We start from the raw sequence: 22950 nt of genomic DNA on the forward strand, positions 1-22950 counted from the left end.
TTTTGTGATGTTTATTTTGAGTAGGTAGGGAACCAAATTGTATTAGTAAATGTGGTCGCTTGTGTCGCATTAAATGTGATAGGAGGTACTTATTTCGAAGTTTTCTATGCTTTTATTAATTACAACAGAGTGTTATTTTATTTCAAAATCGAGCATAAATAAACTAAAAAGTGCAAGTGTTATTTAAAAAGTGTCAAAAAGTTTAAGAGGAACTGTTTTTAATATCAGAGTGAGTTCATAACCACAATCTTGGAAGTGATTATTTGGTATGTTTTTCTTTGTATTTTTAATGAATAATTATTTAAATTTTAAATATTGTGAATGATCATAAGCTTAACACGTAATAAACGCGAAATAAATTATAATAGATACCTTCAAGTAGCTAAATATCCTTGAAAAATTAAAAGGAACCATTAAATTTCAGGTTTTACACCTTTCTCCTGTATATAGGTACATTACTTAAAGTAAAAGTCAGTAATTTTTCTATATTTAAAAGTATTTTTTGAATGTTTCCATATAATAGAACCCTAGAACGACTATCTGTCAAATAATGTTTCTAATTAGGTACTTACTGTTTTGGGGGAATATTGAATATGTATGTATGTTATCTTAAAACCTTCAATGGAAATATAAATTATTACTTGAATATTTTAGGAAGGCGACTTCTTTAAGTGATTATTTTACAATATTAGTAAAGCAAAAGTGTTATTTATTCTTCTCTCAAGTTCTCCCCTAAAGTTTATGTGCTATATCTGAGTCTTTTCTTATTTTTTATTACTGGTCTTGGACTAGTTCTCTATTTAGGAGTAATGGATCCTGTAACTGCAGAACTAACTGAATAATAAACTGATTATTTCAGGAAACTATGAAATTGGAAACTAATCTTCATTATTTGAAATTACTCTTCGAAAACAGCCCCTTTATTCACAACAAATCTCAAGGGGGATTACATTTTAAGACAGTTTGCTTTTCTTAATACATAAGTGTATTACATACCGTAATACAACCCAACCCAACAGGTGGTTTATAATCAATGATACCGTCTAATGGCAACACCAAGAAATTTTTAATTAGGAATTTCCATCCCTTCCTTTCCCATCATTATCTGATTATAACTATACCAAGCAGGACACCCCTTCTCTGGGGTGGAAGAACATATGTTCAAATTAGGTTCGGAAATGGATAAGTTAATTAATTCTAAACAACTTTTATCCTACCAGTAAAAACCAGTGTTTGAAGTGATAAGAGTAAGTAAAGTTATTTACAATTCAAAACAGTCATATTGGCGGAACTAGATTTGCGACATTGACAAAGTTCCAAAGTGCCACATAATTCTGATAAATGAGTACTGATAGGAACTGGATTTTTGAGTGGTTGAAGCGGATCTAGTTCCTTTTGCGGTCCTTAGAAACAGATTTGATGCACACAAATAGTAATGATTACGCTTCAGAAGGCAAGAATAGAAAAGATAAAGGGGCAACTTCACCTTTCCTGCAGAGCAAAAAAACTGCCAGAACCCCAAACAAAAGAAAACCAAGGGTAGAAGATTCAGAGGATGAGGATGACGTTATGAGTATGTTCAAGAAGATTATGGGAGAACTGAAAGAGATCTGGAATGAAAATAAGGAATATACACAAGAGATTATAGCACTGAAAAAATAAAATATAAACATAGAGCAAGAATTGGAAGAAACAAAAAACAAATTAACCCAGGTTGAAAACGAAGTAGAAAGAAATGAAAAGAAATAACATAGTAATTACGGGTCTATTAATAGTCGCAACAGATCAGAGAAATAAGTACTCTTGAAAAATAACGTAAAAGATTTTATGCAAAACGTAATGAAAGAAAAAAGCAAAATCTGATTTCTTACTGGAGTGGGAGAAAAGATCTTCATCAACGATGACCTGACCAAAAAGGAAAGACACGTGAAGCAGAAGATTGTAAATAGAGGTAAGGAATTAAGAGCTGAAGGTAAAAACGTGAAGACAGGGTACCAAAAGCTACCTGTGGATGGCATAAAATGGAAATGGGCCGGAAATGGTACATTCAAATGAGAAAATTCTAGAAATATGGACCCAAAAACGGCATATAGCAGTGGAAAATGAAAAAGACGACCCATTATGCCGACGGATCCTAGCGATGAACAGGAACATGAGTTTGAACAGAAATAGCAAAACAAAAAATAAGAATACATACCTAAATATTGCGACATGGAATATACGAGGAATATACGAGGAGGGAGCATTAATTAACTTAATAAAAGATCATAAGAAATTAAAATACACATCATAGCAATTCAAGAAACGCATTTGACTGGAAACAACATTGAAAAGATTTGTTCATACACGTTTTATACAAGTAGAGGCTAAAATAGGAATTTTGGAGTGGGTTTTTTTGGAGCAGGTAAAACGATTTGTAGCAAAATCTGACAGAATGTGTGCAATAAGAATTAAAGGAAAAGAGAACATGATATCGCTGATAAATATACATTAAGGTCTCGTTGTATGCGGTGGATACGTTCCACAGAAAAGCGAATGTCAAAAAATCGTGTAAAAGAAGACATTACTTGCCTGGAAAAAGTAGGGATACGTAAAATTATACATAAAACCAAGACGAAAACAAAAAAGTTTGCAGAAATTAAAAGAAATAATCTCCATGATAAATTACTTCGAATATCTGAAAGAAATTCAGACACAAACTTGTATTCAAAACTTAATTTTATTTTATGGAAAAGTAATAGGTACATATAGTTTTACGTTTGCATAATGGTTTACGTTTGCGAAGTGGCTCAAAATCATCTTCATCGTCAGAAGAAACTGTCTCTGCAATAGATATTTGCGGTAAAGGCGATGGATTTTCAAAAAGTTCATTCTCGTTCTGTGTAGCTGTTCCTTTTTTGACAATGTAATCAGTAATTAAACTTTGCGATGATGATGCTAGTCATTTTTTATGTAGCTCACGATATCTTGACATGCACTTCTGCAGCTCAGGTTGTAATTTAAGGGCTCGTTCAGAATTGGGGTCATTAATAAGAAAATGATTTTCTAATTTACTGCAAAGTTGAAGACCTTCTCGAATTAATTTGGCAGTGAGGGAGGTTGGTTTTTCTTCCTCATCATTATCTTCTTCTAGACTCATGATGCTATTTAAAGTTAGATCTACAGTTTGATCAATTATATCATGGTCACTTAATCCATCATCCACAAGAAATTCATCTATATCGTCGTGGCTGAAGGTATTAAAACCATCTCCGCCAATTTCATGTGCCAAATTAATCATTTCCTCTGATAGTGTCGATGTTTGAATGGTTGCATTGCTTGTTACACATTCTGGAAAACCTTTTTCCAACAGGCATTTAAAGTTCTTGGTCTTATTTGAGCGGAAGCAGATGCAACATGAATCAAAAATAGAAAATTGCTTCCACATGTCTTACTGTTAAAGGCTGTTGTTCAACCGGTACCTCTTTAGTAGAATGTTTTTTTCAATTTCGGAACTCTGCATGACGTTTATTTTCAAGAATTTTATCAATCGCAAAATTTTGAAATCTTGGAAATCTTGAAAACAAGACCAGTAAAAATCAACCGAGGCGTAAGACAAGGAGACACAATATCTCCGAAATTATTTACAGCTGCCCTAGAAGATATCTTTAAGTCAATAGACTGGGAAAATAAGGGAATCCCTATTAACGGAAGATACTTGAACCATCTTAGATACGCAGATGATGTAGTACTAATAGCCGATACGTGGAATCCCTAAAAAAAGGAATTCTGTGTAAAAAAACAGCAAAACTAAACTAATGTTAAACAAAGACAAATCTATGATAAACATCCAAGGGACAGAGATAGAACACGTAGATGAATATACATTTATCTGGATCAAAATGTCAAGGTAAGCAAAGAAAATCAGACTACCGAAATAAGCAGACATGTAAAAATGGGATGGGCAGCAATCGGAAGACTCTCATACGTACTTAAAAATAAAAATATATCTCAAAGACTGCGAAACAAAGTGTTTAATTTATGTATCCTACCTTTACTTACATATGGAGCTCAAACCTGGACATTCACTAAAATAAACATGGAGAAGATCCGAAAAATTCAGAGAGCTATGGAACGACAGATGTTGGGTATCTCACTCAAAGACCATAAAACCAATGAAGACATTCGTAATAGAACAAAAGTAAAAGATGCTGTCGAACAGGCTGCTAAACTGAAATGGAAATGGGCTGGACATAACGTCTTAAGGATGGCCGATGGAATAAAAAAATCGGGAATTGGCAGCAGTATGAAGCTAAAAGACCACGAGGAAGACCGCAAATGCGCTGGACCGACCGAAAATGGTTGCCTGTCTTTCGAAAACAGGTTGAAAATGTCCTTGATCGGAATCGGATCGGAAAAAATCCCATTTTTTTCGTTACTTTGCGCAAACTTTCATTTGTTTATTAAGTGTAACTATTTGCTTTTTAACTTTTTGATGAATTTTCTGTAAAGTTGTCTCTAGCATTTCTTGGGTATGATAGTTAATGATATATCGTAAAATATTAATATCTAAAGTCGTCAAATTGTGCTTAGACTCCTTTTTTAATTTTGTGTCAGGCGTAGAAAATTCTCCTTGTTCGCTATCTTAATTCTTCTCAGTTCTTTTTTTTTGACAGTTCGCAATCTTAACCCAGTTATACGGGCTACACGTCCTTACACTTTTTTTGTTTCGATAAGTGGTTACTTAATCTCTACAACAAATCTCCACATAAATTGAAGCACATCTTAACTTCCCTCTGTCGTTTTCCCAGTTAGTTTCTTATTTGAAAGTTTAGAAACCAATTCCATATTTTATTCCTCCTATATTAACAACACTAGTCACAAAATCACTTGTACTGGTCTGAAAAAGTTCAACCACCTCGTTCTGTTGCTTAGTGCCGAATGGCATCTAAGAATCTTGCCCAGCCTCTATCTACAGCTCGTCTTTGGATCTAGAAGTTTCAAATAAACTCAGCAGCACATATATAATGGTCAACCTGTACTTCAAGATAATTTACACGCCGTTTTTTTTCAGTAAATCTTCATACGGATGAAAGTCTGCTATCTAAACTACATTACAAGCAGAAAAAAGAAGAAAATTCTATAGTCAGAACAAATTAATAAGTTTTCGTTTCGTGGAATAGTCGGTATATCTGCCATTTCACTAATATAGGGCGTTACGATCAAAAAAAGGCCATAGTCAAATGGCATCGAACTGACGCCGCTACTAACAAAATGGGCCTTAATAAGAAACCAATGAATTAAAATAAAAAATTATGGAATTGAGTGAAAACGTATTTTAGGAATACATCAAGGGTTAGGCAACTCTGTAATGTTTGGATGGAAGCATTAAACAGCATTAAAAAGTACTAAGAAGAGACTAGTCTTAGTACTTCAGTACTAATAATACTTAAAGTGGATCGGAGCCACGCTCACCGAACCATACATAAAATATTTTAATCTCTCTGTGTTCTTTTTAATGTTTTTTTAAATGTTTTTGTTGACGTATTTTCTCAAACACAAATACAAAATTTTTAAGAAAATAACTACATAGTGGTACTTTTAAATTGTCTAATTATCACTGATGATGGCATTGTAGCGGAAAGTACTCAGCTAATATTTAACAAATCCTTACATACAAAATACAATTTTATTTTTACCTTCTTTGATAATATTTTTGTTTTATATACATACATTCTGAAACAAAACTGATAAGAGAATCACTCTACTTATCTAGTTGATAGAATATTTTGATTTGATAATACCTCTTTACAATATGATTGTTAAAAAAATGTATTTTTAATGAGAAAAATATCTATTCTAGGCTGATGTCACTTGATAATTGCTGATAGGAATTCATTGACCTGGTTTTAGAAGGAAATATGGTCGGATTTCTTTTAAACACAATTTTAAAGAAAATAAAATGAGGTTTAAGTCATTTTGGAAACTGTTAGTGAACATTGTCATAAAATATGTTAAAAATCATTTAAACTTGTAGATAAAAGGTTACAACATAAAAGGGTATTTTTACAAATACAACACAAAAACATCTACAAAAACAGTTTAAATTAAGACCAATCGTAGGCCAAAGAAGTAGAAAAAAGAATAAAAGAGCGATAAAATCAATGGTATTCTATGGAATAAAAAAATTACAAAGAAAAGAAAATTTAATATATATACCTAGTCTTGCCATAAATATTGATACAAGGTATTTAACTAAAAAAATACTACTGTGTTGATTTTTGCACCATTTATTACTAATATAATGAACTATAAACTACAAAAAATATTCAAAATTGCCGCTATTTGCCTGAATACAGCGTCAAAGTGTGTTAGGCCATTCATCGATCGCTATACGGACGACATCTATAGGTACATTGTCTACAACTTCTACTAGAGCCTGTTTCAATGACTCTTGATTATGAGAACGTCTTGTAGAGACCATATCCTCTAAAAATAATCACAATTGGTAATCACAAACGATGAATACAGAGCGTTATAGAAAGAAATCAGAAAACTGTGCCGCAAAGACAAACCTGATTACATCTCTCAAATATGCAGAGAGAAAGAGGAACATGGCACTCCAAATGAACCGAGGGATTTAGTTCAGGAGATCAAACGCCTTACCAGATAATTTAAATCTCAAACGTGGTCCGTAATAGATAAGGAACTTAATCTAAAGACCGATACTGACGAAATATTGGAAACATGGCAAAACTACTGTGTCGAGCTATATAAAAATAACGAGGTACCAGCAGAAAATCAATGGCCCTCTGACTACCCTAAAGAAAACATAATGACGGTATTAGATTTTTGTTTCCATACAGGGCAGCGACAAACCGCTTATACGTATTTCGACCTCTTTAGGTCTCTTCAGAGCGGTATAGCCACTGCTCTGAATACCGCTATATCTATACCACTCTGAAGAGACCTAAAGATGTCGAAATACGTATAAGCGGCTTGTCGCTGTCTTTTATCGAAACAAAAATCTAATACCGTCATTATATTTTATTAGTTTCATTTACCGTGGTTCAGTGGCAATTTCGTCTCTGACGACTGGAGTAATTTTATTTTGTGTGAAAACATCTGGATTATGAGCATATAAAGTGTTATGTTAAATTTTCCTTTTCACGTGTAAATTTATCTTAAAATTACGCCGTTTTTTTAAAAAATGCCGAATTAAGAAATTAATAAATTAAAGCACGAGGCTAGTATACACTATAAATATTTATTGAAGAAATATTAATGAAAAACAAGGTCGTTAAACAAATTCCCAGTCGTATCTATCGACTATACAAACATATTAAAATATAAAGACTGCGACAATAAGATAATATTTAACATGTGTACATGTAGGAGTAAAACTTATGAACAAACTACGATTGGTACTATTTGGTAAAATTAGGAGCAGCTGTTTTATTGTCAATATTATAGTAAAGAATATTAAAAATAAAAGACAGATGGATATTACGGATTAAAAGTCGTAAAATTATATTAGAATGATACATTAGATGTCACTTAAATAAAAACCACAATGAAATTAAAACGTATATCTACAAGTTAGTATCTTTTATGAATAATAAAACTATCAAATCTTTAATAGGCCAGTAAATGAATGTGAAATACGGCGATATCTTGTAATTTTCCATGTCAACATCGAATTGCAGGAAAATTTGGATTTAAGTTCTACTTACCCTCCACTTCACTTCTGGACTTGTGCCGTTGGTTGGTTTTTTATTTTTTAGGAGTGAAAACTAGCCCTATTAGAAAAAAATCGTATAATTGTAAATTAAAGCCGATAATTGATTCAAATCAACTTTTAATGAAGTGAATGAATATCAATTAATATTAAACAACATAATTTAAGATTTTATCATAGTTTTACCACTAAATCTCACCGCCTAGATTAGTTATAATTAAAATAATGCCATTGAATAGTGTGTCTTTAGGTTATACTTACTTAACTACTTTAGATGTTAGGTCGTGAAGTTTGTTTGCCCTGCGACCTAGAGTTTGGCTACAGACCTTCCGAAGAACATGTTGCAAGCGAAGATTATGTCGACCGCCTGAAGTTAAGAATGAACAACATTCATGAACTTGCCCGACAACATATCCAGTTAGCCAGTGACAGAATGAAAGATCAATATGATTCTCGATGCAACAATGAAAGCTATGAAGTATGTGATCTTGTTTGGCTGTATAATCCACAACGTCGTCGAGGCTTCTCTCCTAAATTGCAAAGACAATGGGAAGGTCCGTATGAAATTAAAAAAGAGAATAAATGACGTAATATACCGAATTAAGAAGTTGCCGAAAGGTAAACCAAAAGTAGTTCACATAAATCGTCTTGCACCTTATTCTGGCTCAAATGAAACAGAAGAAGCACGAACCCTTCAACATGAGATCAAAGATGACCGGCGACGAAGCTTTAATGAATTTATGTCAAATTACGCAGGGAGAAAGAGTGCTAGATTCGGCGTGACCACAGAAGTTCAGCAGGATCTTTTTAGTGTTCCGCATAACGTCTCTCTAACCCTCTGTGTTGCCCAAAATCTTGAGATGACTAAAGGAATCTCATCCGTATTTTATAAGAAGTTCGGTCGTTTGGAAGAGTTAAAAAATCAGCAGCCTAAAGTTGGAAGAGTACTGAGATTAGAAGATGGTCCTCGATGTTTGCTGTATATGGTGACCAGGAAGTCGTATACAGACAGGGCAATCTACGAGGATATATGGCGTGCTCTAACTAATTTAAAGAAAATCGAGTGCAATTATGACATCAAGAATTTGGCCTTACTCAAGATAGGCCATGCACTAGAAAATCTAGATTGGAAGATTGTCAGAAGCATGCTTGAAGTGATCTTCCGAAAAAACGGCGTACGAATTACTGTGTGTTGCATTAATCCGAAGAGATCGTATCCTTCAAAGACAGTAGACTGTTATTTCTTTCTGAGGGGTTCATGCAGAGCTGGAGAATCCTGTAGATTCCGCCATACTGGGCCTTCATGTAAAGTTACTGATCGGGACGTTCAGATCTAAGAGGGGAGCAGTGTAACGAAATGGTCCATGTCCGATGCGTGGTACGTGTCACAGTTCTTAGAAGTATGGATCTATAATATCGATCGTTGGCATCCTCGATGCGCTTTCGACGTGACTGATAGAGGTGGACTACTCCAGAATATTCTAGTACATAACTTGTAGATATATATAAGTAACCATGATATTAGCTAGTTTAGTGGATAAGATATTTTCGTGCTGTACACTTATAAATAAATATATTTATATAAACTAAGAACCGCTCGTTTTATTTAAAAACGGTACAATATATTAAGAATTCTGACGACTCAAAACCAAGAATCGTTTGAGTTGCAACTCAAGCTTTGAGTAAGGGAGTGGGTTTGGCCCAAGATAAAAACTTACAGAAAAATGTAATTAGGGAAGTGATCCCGCTTAGGAATAAAGGCGGTGATAATTACGGAGAGATTTATATTGTGATTATAATTTGAAAATGTCAATACTGTGGAAACCGAACCGTCAAAGTAATTAACTTTATAATTTAAACACAAATGTATAGGCACACTACACCTGTTAATGTTTCTGTTGACAACTTTTTATTGTTACTTTGCATAAAATAAGAAGTCTCGCATACCAAAGTGAATATTAGGATACGCAGAATATTACCCATAGAGTCATTACTATTCTCTTTCATGTATATAATAGACGTTTACTATGCGGTGTGAATGTTTACTTCTCATTCTTACGGTAAACATTTTTAAGTGCGCCTGACTAGGCATACATGCTCGAAATTTTAATCATTGATACCTTCTGTAGTTTATAATGTAGGCTAATGACGAAAATCGCACTCCATGTTTTTATTTTTGGTCACCCACCGTTTATAATAAAATATGTAGTTACCAAATAAATTTAGAACATGATTGTCATCATTATGACATTAGTGTATCATTATACGATAAGTTAACGACTTATACTGTCATTTAACTATTCCCCATCTATTTCTAATTACTTAATTTAGTGTTTTATGGGAAAACTTGTACTATCTAGTGTGTAAAAATTGTCTGAGGGTCACGTTTAAATTAAATGTTGAAACTGAGGCAATTATTTTTAATTTGTATTACATTTGCTACACAGCATTATACAAAATATTGTAAAAAATTATGAGCTTTAGACCTCATTAGTTATTGAATTCGATTCCACACCATACCGTACAATCTTCATCATCATTGGTGCTACAGCCCTATAAAAGAGCCTTGACCTTCTTAAGTCTATTACGCCAGTCAGTTTTATCCATTGCCAACTGTTGCCAGTTTGTGCGCCTATTTTTCTACCATCTTCATCTACACCATCCCTCCATCTGAGTTTTGGCCTACCCCTATTTCTACTTCCCACAGGTTGTGACATAAGGATTCTTCTAGGAGTGTTGTTCTGCTGTAATCTTGCCAGATGTCCAGCCCATCTTAGTCTTCTTATTTTTATAAGGGATACTACGTCTTTACCACCAAATATATGTTTATATCTGTGATATATCTCGTAGTTGTACCTCCTTCTCCAAACACCATTTGCACAGATGCCACCGAATATTCTTCTCAGGATCATCATCATCATCACTGGCTCGACAACCCTTTTTGGGTCTTGGCCTGTTCTAGGATTCTTCTCCATTCCGATCTGTTTCGTGCTTTTTTTCTCCAGTTTTTTATTTTTAAGGTTGTTATATCATTTTCTATTTGTTCTAAGTATCTCAGTTTCGGTCTTCCTCTTGTTCTTTTTCCTACTGGCATCTGTTTGAATATTTTGTTTGGTATTTCGCCTTCTTCCATTCTTTCTACATGTCCTATCCAACGCAGCCGTCCTATTTTGATGAATGTTATAATATCCGGATCCTGGTATATTTTGTAGAGTTCAGAGTTGTATCGTCTTCGCCATATTCCGTTTTCTTTTGTGCCCTTATATATGTGTCGCAAGATTTTTCTTTCGAAGGTGGCTAACAACGTTTCCTCTCTTTTAGTAAGTGTCCAGGTTTCTGAGCCATATGTGAGTACCGGTCTTATTAGGGTTTTATATATTTGGCATTTTGTCTTTCTTGCGACGTTATCTGATCTTAGGTGTCTAATTAAGCCATGGTAACATTTATTTGCAATAAATATTCGCCTCTTCACTTCCTCCGTAACGTTATTATCAGACGTGACTAGGGATCCCAAATATATAAAGTTTTTTACCTCCTCTATGTTGTATTCTCCTATTGTTATATTTTGTGGCTGCCCTATTTCTGCGTTTTTTCTTACCTGCATATATTTTGTTTTGGTCTGATTGATTTTAAGACCACTATTTTGTGCGGCTCGTTCTATTTGGTTGTATGCCTCTATCATTTCTCTTCTTGATCTTGCTATTATGTCAACATCATCTGCAAATGCTAGTATTTGCACGCTTTTATTAATGATTGTTCCTCGTGTATTGACTGTTATGTCCCTCAGTATTTTCTCGAGCACGATGTTGAACAAGATGCATGATAGAGCGTCTCCCTGGCGTAGTCCCTTTTTCACATCTATTGTTTCCGTTAATTCATTTTGTATCCGGATTCTACTTTCTACTTTCTTCTCAGGATTCTTCTCAGGATCCTTCATTCAAATATAAGCAGGAGGTTTTCATCTGCCTTGGAAATGGTCCATGTCTCCGACCCATGTTGTATATGGTAATTTTTGTTTTTTTGGCTCAAGTTTCTGCTTCTCATATGTCTACTCAGTCCAAAATAGCATTTGTTTGCTAGGATTATTCTTCGCTTGATTTCTTCCGTCATGACATTTTCCTTGGTGATCAGGGAGCCTAAGTATGTGAATTTGTCCACCACTTCAAAGTTATCAACCGTGAATTGGTGGCCGATGTTTCTGGCTCTATTGTTGGGTGTTGATGCCATTATCTTAGTTTTCTCATTTACTTGCAGGCCCATATTTTTTGAGGCGTTTAACAAGGTGGTATACATTTCTTCTAACTTGCGTGTTATGCGGGCAACTAGGTCAACATCATCTGCATATATGCCAAAATTTAGGATGATTTATTAAAAATGTTTCCTCTGTTGTCTATTTGGGCATCCCTGACCGCCTTTTTCAGAGCTATGTTAAAAAAGAGACACGCCAGCGCATCTCCCTGTCGCAGCCCAACATGTGTTTCAAATGCTTGTGATTGTTCGCTCTGTATTTCGACTTTGCAAACAACTTTACGCATTGTAGCCTTAACCAATCTTATCAGTTTATCGGTGATGTGGAATTCATCTATGGCTTCATACAATTTATTTCTTAGGACACTATCATAGGCCGATTTAAAATCTACGAAAAGATGGTATGTGTCGATATTGAATTCATTGGTTTTTTCCAGTATTTGCCTTAGCACAAAGATCTGGTCTGTTGTTGATTGACCAGGCCTAAAACCACTTTGATATTCGCCAAGAAGTTCCTCTGAATATGCAATCCGTACAATCTTATCTACTGATAAAATGGAATGATTTATATGTAAGCAAACTGGCTATACAGTTGTAAGATGTACAAATTGTCAATTGTCCTCAATCTTCTAGTGAACAATCATCTGCAACAAAAACCTCATCAACTACTACCTTAGAACAATTATTTCATGAGCGGGTACAAGGTCGAAAAGAACACTTTCTAGCTCACTCTACACACTGCTCCCACTCTCTTGGTCGTCTTATATCTAATTCTGAAATTGAAAACTCGCCATAAAGAACCTCCTCCTAATGATTCTATGGAAAAAGCACAAAACACGTGAAGAAGTCAAAAATACATCCCACAAATAAATCCAAAATATCACATGAATCAAAGAAAATAATGAGAGATCTTTACACCAATAATTTACAAAGCTTCTCTACTCCACTAAATAATCCCATAGCCTTTATTGAAGACGTCCCAGGAAGTAGTAACCTCACAAAAGAAGACCAGCAAATTACTTCTGACATTCATTTATTTTTATCTGACGTGTATGCAATTTATCCAAACCTAATCAACAGATCACTAAAAGTAAAGTAAGCTCAAACAGGAACTACCTACAGAATTAAACGATACAGATAGCCTAGTATCACGAACATCTCTTGATACTTGAGATTGACTTAATCCTATTCGATTCCGAAGTATATCTTTCTCTAATCTCTAACATGGAAAGTTGTAGATGATCTATATGATAGTACTTTCCCATCGCCGTAACAAATAATGAAGAAAAATCACCAGGAACAGCAATAAAATGTAAGATTTCTAATGCTGACTGAGCAAGTTTTAGAACCGAAATAGACCGCCAAATGGAACAAATTTCCTTCTCTGGAAATATAGATAATGATGTAGATAATTTTAACAAATCTCCGCTGGTGACATTTACATAGGAAAAAGTATAATAACTTCTACGGAAAAATTAACACCTTGGTGGAATGAACGTTGTACCACTGCTGTAAAAGGATACAGAACTACTCTTCGTAAGTACCGCCGAAACAGAATTGAAGAAAATCTTATCAATTTTAACAAAAAAGACCAATTAAATGGTTTTTTACTAAAACCGCCCATACATTAACTTTTTGTAGATTTTTTATACGAATCTCCTCCGTCCAATGCAGATTAAAGTTTGACCAGCATCGAAAATTATGCCTGTAATCATTCGTGCAAAATGCCCAAGTCTGCTGACTCTGCGTCGTAGTTTTCTGTGGTATTGTGGGTTTTCCTTATATAAATTTAATTTATTTATTGGTTTATCTTCTCGTAGTCACATATCTGTCCTTAATTCCTCCATGAATTTTTAAATTTCTCGTATTTATATCGGGTTTTCTAATCGTTTTATCCACAATCTTTTGCCTGTTTCCCAAATGTTTTTAAATATGTTTTTTTATTTGTTCTGATCTTGTAAATACGGCAACATCGTCTACATGCGCTATACACTGATGCTTTTATACTACTTGTTCTTAGATGAATTCCAAAATAATATCAAACAGTGTTGTTGCGAGGAGATCCTTGTTTGTCCGATATTAATCATTGAGAACTGCCGTGACACCTAGCCTTCAACTGCTATCTTACTTGTGGTATTTTTCAGTGTCACTTACATAATTTTTAAAGGTTCTCTCATTGCCTCATTAATTTCTGTTTTGTTCATTTCATCATACGCCGATTGAAAATCTATAGCTAGCATACGTAGATCCAAATCGTCTTCATTGACGCAGCTTTGTTTTTGTTTTTCGCAAAAACTTGGTCTGCTCTTTTTTGTATATCTTTTTTAATCATTTTGAACTTTTACTTTTAAAGTTTAAAATGTTTTTTAGAGTTTAAATATCTATGTATCACATTATATAGCTAGGGAAAGCTCGAAACGGAAGTGGAAGATCAAGTGAATAGAGCAAACAGAGCCACATGCTGCCCGAATGAAACAATATGAAGAAATAAAAATATAGGAAAAGAAATGGAAGGCAGAATTTACAAAACAGTTATCAGACATTAATGATAAACGCAGCAGAAACATGACCTGACATAGAGGGGACAAAAAAGATGTTAGAAACAAAAGAGATGAAAATTCTTAGAAAAATTAATAGTAAACCACTGTGGAACAGAGCTAGAAGTACATATATACGACGTAGACGCAAGGTGGAGAACATCAAGGACTAGGTAAGAAATAGAAGAGTAGAATGGAACGATCATATAAGCCGAATGACATCAAATAGATTACTACAGACATCAGTACGAAGACCACGTAACTGATGGAACGACAACTTACTGGAGATACATTGAAAAATAGGCAGAGTCATGTCTACATAAATAGAAGAAGAGAAGAAGAAAAACTTATACTTTTCAAATATAGTTTCTAAGTGTTTAACAACGAAACCAATTACAGACGTTTGAAAGAACGAAAACAAGGAACAATTACAGAAGCACAATATCCACAGGAAGAAAACGCCAGAAAATGGACACAATTCGAAGAAAAAGTGTATTCATGCGATTTTCAGAATAAGACAAAATTTTAGCAGACTTTTTAGTACCAAACTTTGCTAAACATAGAAGGGACAAATTGTGGAAAAGTTTGCACGATCAAAAGGTAGCGTTTTCACTATTATACACGATCATTTGGTTACGAGAAAGCTGTTTTCCAAATTGGTACCGCGTTTTCTCACACCAGAGCAAAAACAACAACGAATTGATGAATCTTAGCGCTGTTAATCGGAATAAGAGTTTTTGAACTCACTCACTTCACTTCGGAATCAAACAGGCACTCATTTGAGTGTATGGCCTCTGTACTTTGAAACCCGCAGAGAATTATTTTCGTTGACTCTTTGATATGTGAAGAAAAAATCAACAGTGACTACTACAAAGATTTATTTGAGCGTTTGATGACTGTAATCGCAAAGAAAAGACCTCATTTTAAAAAAAAAATATTGTTATGTGTTATTGTTGTTATTAAGTCGATGAAAACGATGGCAAAAATGTACAAATTGAGCTTTGAAATGCTTCCGCACCCTCCGTATATATAGTCCAGATCTGCTCCCCAGGGACTACCACTTTTTTCCGATTTAAAAAAATGGTTTGAATTTTATTTCGAATACCTACTTAACCTTATATGCATGGTGAATGCGAATATAGGATCGTTTTTGTTAAGCTTATATTATTATGCTTGCCTAATTTGTTCTTGTTCCGTAAATGGAAAAGTGTAATCAAACATAAAACGCGAACCTAATCAAACTCATAAGAATATACGGTATAGAACATTCCACTCCACATACACTGTCGGACGAAACATTTAGGTCACTTTAAAATTATGTTTTTCTAAGCTTAGATTTGCACAGCTAATTGTAAATCACTGTATTAGTAGACGCTGAATAATTTGTTTTTGAAATTTTATATCTAGGAGTTTGGATCATTATGCATTTAAAATTGGTAAAATATGTATGTAGATATTCATTAAGAAGTATGTATATGGAGCGACTAGTCTATTAATATTAAAAATATACAAATACGCATTGTTTTAGAAATATATTACCAGCATAATAAAAAACATATACTTATATAGTAAAAGCAAAATATTTTTTTAGAACACTGTTTTTCTCCAATAATGTTGTTTTGTTCATGGCTTAACCTTTCAGTACCCCAGAAATACTATAATTTTATCTAGATTAATAAATAATTTACATAAACACAATATTATATTAGCTGCTTGGAACCTTCAGTACTTCACTCAGAGAGTGTGTGCAATTTCTGCTTTGAATTCCAATAGGGGTGATTGTTCCTTTTTTGGTATTTTTAAAGCAGTGCAGTCTCTTCTATACAGGGTGTTTCAAAAAAAGGTAACCCCGTCTCTAGGGTAGGTAAAAAACAGAAAAATAATTGGGGTTTGCTTAGTAAAAAATTTTTGTAACGCCATCCGTTTTCAAGATACAGGGCGTTGAAGAAAAAAAATTTTACGCATTTTTTACGATTTTTACCTCTGTAGCATAGACTTTTTCCTTAATATACGACCAAACTGCGTAGTCCAAAGGGTTAAAATCGCATGACCGAGGAGGCCAATGAATCGGAGCTTCTGCACCTCTACCAATCCATCGATTCGGAAAATGTTTACTCAACCAATTACGACACCTTCTATCAAAGTGTGGTGGAGCTCCATCGTGCATGAAAAATAAAGATCTTCGCTCGTTTAGCGTTAAATCTTCTAATATCTCGAATAAGGAATTGTTTAAAAAATCAAGATACATATCACCATTTAAATTTCCAGGTAGAATATGATTGATAACCTATTAAATTGTTACCTAAAGTTGCTGCCCAAACATTAACTTTAAATGAGTGTTGGTAATGTGATACCCTTTTGACTCGTTGATTCTCATCACACCAGTAGTGTGCATTATGGGAGTTAAACATACCTTGTCGCGTAAAGGTGGCCTCGTCCGTAAAAAGAATGCATTTTAAAAAATTTGGATTGTGGGCTGTCCTTTGTTGCAATGTTTCACAAAAATCCACTCTAACCGGTAGATCATCTGGCAAGAGCTCTTGGACTTGTCTGTAATGATAAGGATGTAATTGCTGTTCTTTCAGTATCCGCCAAGTACTCCAAGAAGAAGTATTTGTTTGTCTTGCTATATTCCTTACGCTAACTGTTGGATCTTGATCAAGTAAATTTAAAATATTATTTTCTTTATTAATTGTTCTTGTTGTTCTTGGTCTACCAGAATTTATTTTATTTGGTCTCACATTCCCAGTTTCTCGACTACGTCGTTCAACGGCTCTAAATGTTTTTTTACTTGGTAAGTTTCTTCTAGGAAACTTTTCTGCATAACGTATCACAGCTGCACTAGAACATCCTAAACATTCGCCTAAGGTTAATAACATGTCAGTGTATTCAACATTTGAGTACATTTTTATTTGATTTTACAAATAACAAGGTTTCAAAACTCTAATTATTGTTGATTTATCGTCATAACAATCAATAAATGTCAGATTTCCATGGCACACTTGGAGAAAATAGAGGTATACCTATTAGAACTTTATCATTACTACCAGCATCAATTATTACTTCATAATTTTCAAATCAAAATATTCCGAAAACGGTACACAGTATCGAGTTTTACCAAGAGTACCTTTTTCGTGTAATATTGAATGATGTTAGATTTCAAGTTTACTTGAAATTTTGATTAATAATTATACTCTTAAAAAAGTTATATTGACTAATACTTAGTACGATCCGTGTAACTAAGTAGCGCCTTCTATGAGAATCAGATATAAAAACAAATTCATGGGATGTATCAGCTTCCAAAACATATTCGTATAAAATTTCATTACAATGTTGCCAGTAGTTTCGGCAAAATCGTAAAAAATGCGTAAATTTTTTTTCTTCAACGCCCTGTATCTTGAAAACGGATGGCGTTACAAAAATTTTTTACTATGCAAACCCCAATTATTTTTCAGTTTTTTACCTACCCTATAGACGGGGTTACCTTTTTTTGAAACACCCTGTATAGAAGAGACTGCACTGCTTTAAAAATACCAAAAAAGGAACAATCACCCCTATTGGAATTCAAAGCAGAAATTGCACACACTCTGTGTATGAAAAATAAAGTAAATGGTTCTAAAAGAGGGTGTCCATCTAGTTCAAATGTATCCACAGCATATGAGGAAAAGAAAAGGAAATACCATGCAACAGCACCCATTCCCTGCGCAGAGGTTAGAAAAGATGGAATGGGTCATTGGCCTATATATTTTGAAAAGAAAGGAAGATGCAAATATCCTAATTGTAAAGGAACTCCCAAAGTTCAATGCCAAAAGTGTAAAATATTTCTTTGTTTTACTACAACTTCTTATTGTTTTAAGAATTTTCATACCGAATAAAGTTTTCACATAATAAATTTTTATTTCACTAAATGTAGTTTAATTGCATATTTTTGCTTACAGTACACATTCCGTATTTTCCAAAAAAAGAGGGGCCGACTCAAAAATTAAATTAGGGAACATTTATGTTCATAATTAAAGCCATATACAATGAAAAAAAGATTTTTAGTTCGCATAAAATTCATGCAATATAGGGTTAACTTCCATTACACCGAACATTACGTTTCACAGAGTCCGTTTCAATTTGCTGCAGTTTGTTAAATAATGTTACATAAATTGGTTAATAATTACTAGAATATAGAATCATTGAACCATTTAACGAAACCGGCGGCTTGAACTGTGGTCTCCGTGTTATATATTTTAGGATTTCCGGACTCAAAATTTTCAAAACATTCCAGGATGCTATCTCGAATTTATATTAATACAGTTTGTATCGCTCTAGACTGAAAATGCCTTCGTGTTTGTGATGGTTGTTCAACTCGTTGGTCACTTGCTTTAACGCTGGAGAATTATAAAAAAATACGGATGTGTCAGCTATGTTACCAAAAAATATACGGACACAAGGAGTGCTTGACAGTACATTTTCAAATAATTTGTTAAATTGGTACGCGAAAATGTATTAGGCCAGTAAAGGAAAAAAATACACAAAAACAGTCAGCATTTGATATTCCTAGGTTAAAAACACCATCCTCAAATTTTGTAGCCATTATACGCTGTTTGCCTACAAGATCAAGGTCCAGTATGTCAGTTTTGAAATGACATAACCAATAAAAAAAACTTTGGTTATACATTTATTTGCATTTGATTATTTGCATTAACCGTTTCCGAAAAACAATGGCTATGCTAACTTATCGGTAAATCTAGAATAGCCATAGCTATATCTCGGCAATGAAAAGGGTTACAGGGCCTATCTTGGCGATATATTTTATCGCTAACTAATTGCTGTTGATTGGTACATTGACCAATTCCAAAAACTACACCATCATCGGCCAAAAACGTTGAAACCAGAAAAATGAACTGCCATGAATTAATTTCAATTTATTGCTGAACTTTTATGCCAAGAAACACTATTGCTGCAGTTGTTTCCCAAAAATAATGATTACTGTCCCTATCTTAGCGTCATATTATGTTGCTAATTAAATTTTCTTGAATAATGTTCAACTAACTTGTTCCCATCATCCTTCACTGCAAATCTTATCCCTGACGAAATAGTGCTGATACAGTTTGTACAAAATAATATATCATTTTTGATCCTCGCTTGTAACTTGGGTAGCGTTTTTCTATATTCTTTGCATAGACCAGATTTTTTTTTTCGTCTTTATAGAGGGGGTGTCTGCAATCTTCAAAAGACATCTCAGTCCAGGACGCCGCCTGACTAACTTTAGTGCAGGATTCGTTCTTCGTACTCCCGGCGATAGTTCCCGAGATACTTTAAAATGCCCTCTCGTCGCCGAGTCTACGCTGAACGCCTACCTGCTAAACCAGACCCTCCTCTGTCATCCAGCGATCCGGAAGCGGAATGGCCGCTGTAAGGCCGGTATCACTTCCGAATCACTACCTTTATTCATTCATTCTCCATTCATACACATCCACACTCTATTCATCAGCAAGGAGGTTCCATGTCTCATTCCAAGTAGCGCGTAGAAGACACTCATCGCTCCTAGTTCGGCATTATTTCCAGATGGGCATTTGCTCCTTCCCCACAGTCTGACTCACGCATTTCAATATGACAGCTACGAGATATAGTCCATATCTTTGCTAAATTTTTGCTAATTATAAGTACCCGTCACACCGTGTGCTACCGATCTCACTCTCTTAAATTCCCAAAAAATGGAACTCAACTAGTTTTAAAATAAGTATATACATGCGTCTTTCATTGTTGATCTATTACTGTAGTTCTGAGCCTTTTATTAATTCACCATCTTATGGAAAAAAACGATGAGTACTGTAGCTTCCGAGAAACAATGGGTGTTATAGTTTAAGTATGAAGCTACAATAATTTTTGTGTTTTGGAAAAGGGTAAAACAATAAAAAGCATCGTTGGCATTGAACTGCATCAATAAATGAAATAAAATCCATGTATGAACTGGTCTTAATTATTAAATATATCATTTGTCCTGAAAAATCATAAAATTGACCTTATTTTATATTGTCAAGGAAAGAGTACAATTGCCACATGCAACGTGCTCCAGACCGCTGTAAATAAACTTAGCGAATGGTCCAAAAAAACAGGATTAGCTCTTTCAACGACTAAATTGAAATTAATACGGTTTAGCAGAAGACCCTGCAGCCAAAGTCCAATTATCACCCTTAATGGAACTCCAGTGCAACTAATTACTCATCACAAAATACTTGGTTTAACGTTTGACAGAACTATCTTACTTAATATATATAGAGCTTTAATCTGCTCAAAACTGGACTACGGCAGCTTCATATACATGTCTGCATCAAAATCTGACTTAAAGCTACTGAACTCTGTGCATAACACTTCTATTCGTCTTTGTTTAGGCCCTTTCAAATCTAGTCCCATAGACAGCCTTTACTGCGAGGCTAATGAACCACCTCTCTGGATTCGACGAGAGTATCTTCTTCAATCTTACTTTGCTGCGTATCCGCAAACCCATCCAATCCAGTCTACCATTTAATTACTTCAACATCGCCTCCGGAGACCCCGCAAAGGATCCAATCAATAATAGACATCCAGAAATTAACTCTAAGAAAAACCATCGACCTTACTAAAACACAGCCCTTTCCAATCCCGGGTACTCCGCCTTGGAATAGACCAATCCCACATTCAATCACTTCTCTATTAGAATACAGTAAACATGAAATCTCAAGCCTAGAAAAGTCGTTTACTTATCGTACTCAAGAAACATATCGTTAAATATAATGAAAATGATATAAAACATATAAAAGCAAAAATATAAAAAGAACTAACTGATCCGATCGAAGTTGGTACTGCGATAAGACAGAGGTTTTTTAAAATGACGTAAATGTTTTCATGCTAGTGTTACATCAAACCGCTGTTTAATATTAATCAATATTCCGATAAGTAATTAGGATGTCATTTTATCTCGATTTGTTCATCTCAAATGATAATATTATTTTAAGTTATTAGGTTTTGCATTATTATGATAGTTTACCGACTATTTTCTACGAATTTTGGGTCAGGTGAGAAAGTATTCGAGACACACCTTGAGAGTCATATACATTTGCTGGTAATTTTTGTATACTAATATTATAATCTCATAATTTAATGAGAAGTAAAAGCCATGGGGCCAGCGCTGGGCATCGAAGGTTTTAGTCACATATTCAGAAGTAATTCCTTCATCCGAAAGATCGCAGACTTTTCTCGGCATGAAAAAGTTTAAAAGATGACCATTGATCAAGTTTTGTTCTTTTTCTTTGGTAGTTAACCCATGAACTGTATTAAGAAATACACAAAAATAATAATTTAACTTATTACTAAAAACAAAATTAAAGTTATGTTTTGGTTTTATTTAATTTTATATATATGAAAAAAAACACAAAACAAATATTTATGGGGTATATAATTAAAGTAAACATACAGTGTGGCGCACCGAAAACGAAACAGAGGCATTTACTGGCAGATGATTCCTTTTTTGAAAAAACGCTCGGACCCGTCGATTTTGTTTTCGAGGGGGACACAAAATTGGCATAAAATCACTTTAACATTTGCAGTCCCTTAAGCGGGGGTGTCATCATCCCTAAAATCTTAAATGAAAAGGGGTGTCGAATGATCCATTATTTGAAAGGTCTTTCAACTCCCTTTATAATGATGTAAAATTCATGTATTCAATTCAGTAGTTTTGGAGATTTATTGATTTAAAGTTTAAAGTAGACTTTAATAGGTACATCAAATTAGTTTGTACTTCTTTCAGAAGAAATTTGAGTAAAAGCATTTTCTTAATAAGTAAATGCTTTTATTTACTACGCCCATGGTTTATTAATAATAAAAATAGCAATTGAAGTGTCCTTTGTGACAAAAAAAGTTGTTTCTTGAAGAAAGATAAGTAGAGAATGCCACGTACTTATTTTAAATAGGAAATAGTACATTAGTTTGCGATTGATTTGACCAATCTTTGTTGTTAAAATATCATTTATTGCTTTATACATAAATTAACCATGGTATATTCCACGGCAGAAAGGTTTGAAATTAGTGAAATATTTTTCGGAAATAATCAGTGCGCTAATAGAACAGCACAAATTTTTAATGAGCGACATGAGAACAATAATGTGCACCGAAAATATGTTCTAGAACTTGTAGCTAAATTTCGGGAAACTGGATCAGTCGCCAATAAAAAACGTAATATTGAAAATCCTATAAGGAACGAAGCAACAGAAGTGGGGGTTTTAGGGCAAGTTATTGTAGATCCTACATTAAGTACCCGCAAATTGCAAACTTCGTGTGGTGTTAGTCGACGTACTATCCAACGGATTCTAAAGGCCCATAATTTTCATCCGTATAAAATTCACCTTGTACAAGAACTTAATGAAGACGATTTGGATAAGCGATTAGAATTTTGTGAAGTTATAAGTGAACGAATTACAA

At 34.1% G+C, this 22950-nt stretch overlaps 1 protein-coding gene across 2 annotated transcripts in view; it reads left to right on the forward strand.

Annotated features, from left to right (window-relative positions):
• The window catches only part of LOC140452005 (rho GTPase-activating protein conundrum-like), a 74989-nt gene continuing 52039 nt past the window's right edge, over positions 1 to 22950 (forward strand). The window contains exon 1 of one of the 2 annotated variants that reach the window (XM_072546012.1): positions 1 to 266. The gene's annotated coding sequence lies outside the window, so the exon portion shown is untranslated. The remainder of the gene's footprint in view (positions 267 to 22950) is intronic. The other variant, XM_072546011.1, reaches the window with a different exon arrangement.

This window comes from Diabrotica undecimpunctata, chromosome 10, assembly GCF_040954645.1.
Source record: "Diabrotica undecimpunctata isolate CICGRU chromosome 10, icDiaUnde3, whole genome shotgun sequence".
Lineage (NCBI taxonomy): Eukaryota > Metazoa > Arthropoda > Insecta > Coleoptera > Chrysomelidae > Diabrotica > Diabrotica undecimpunctata.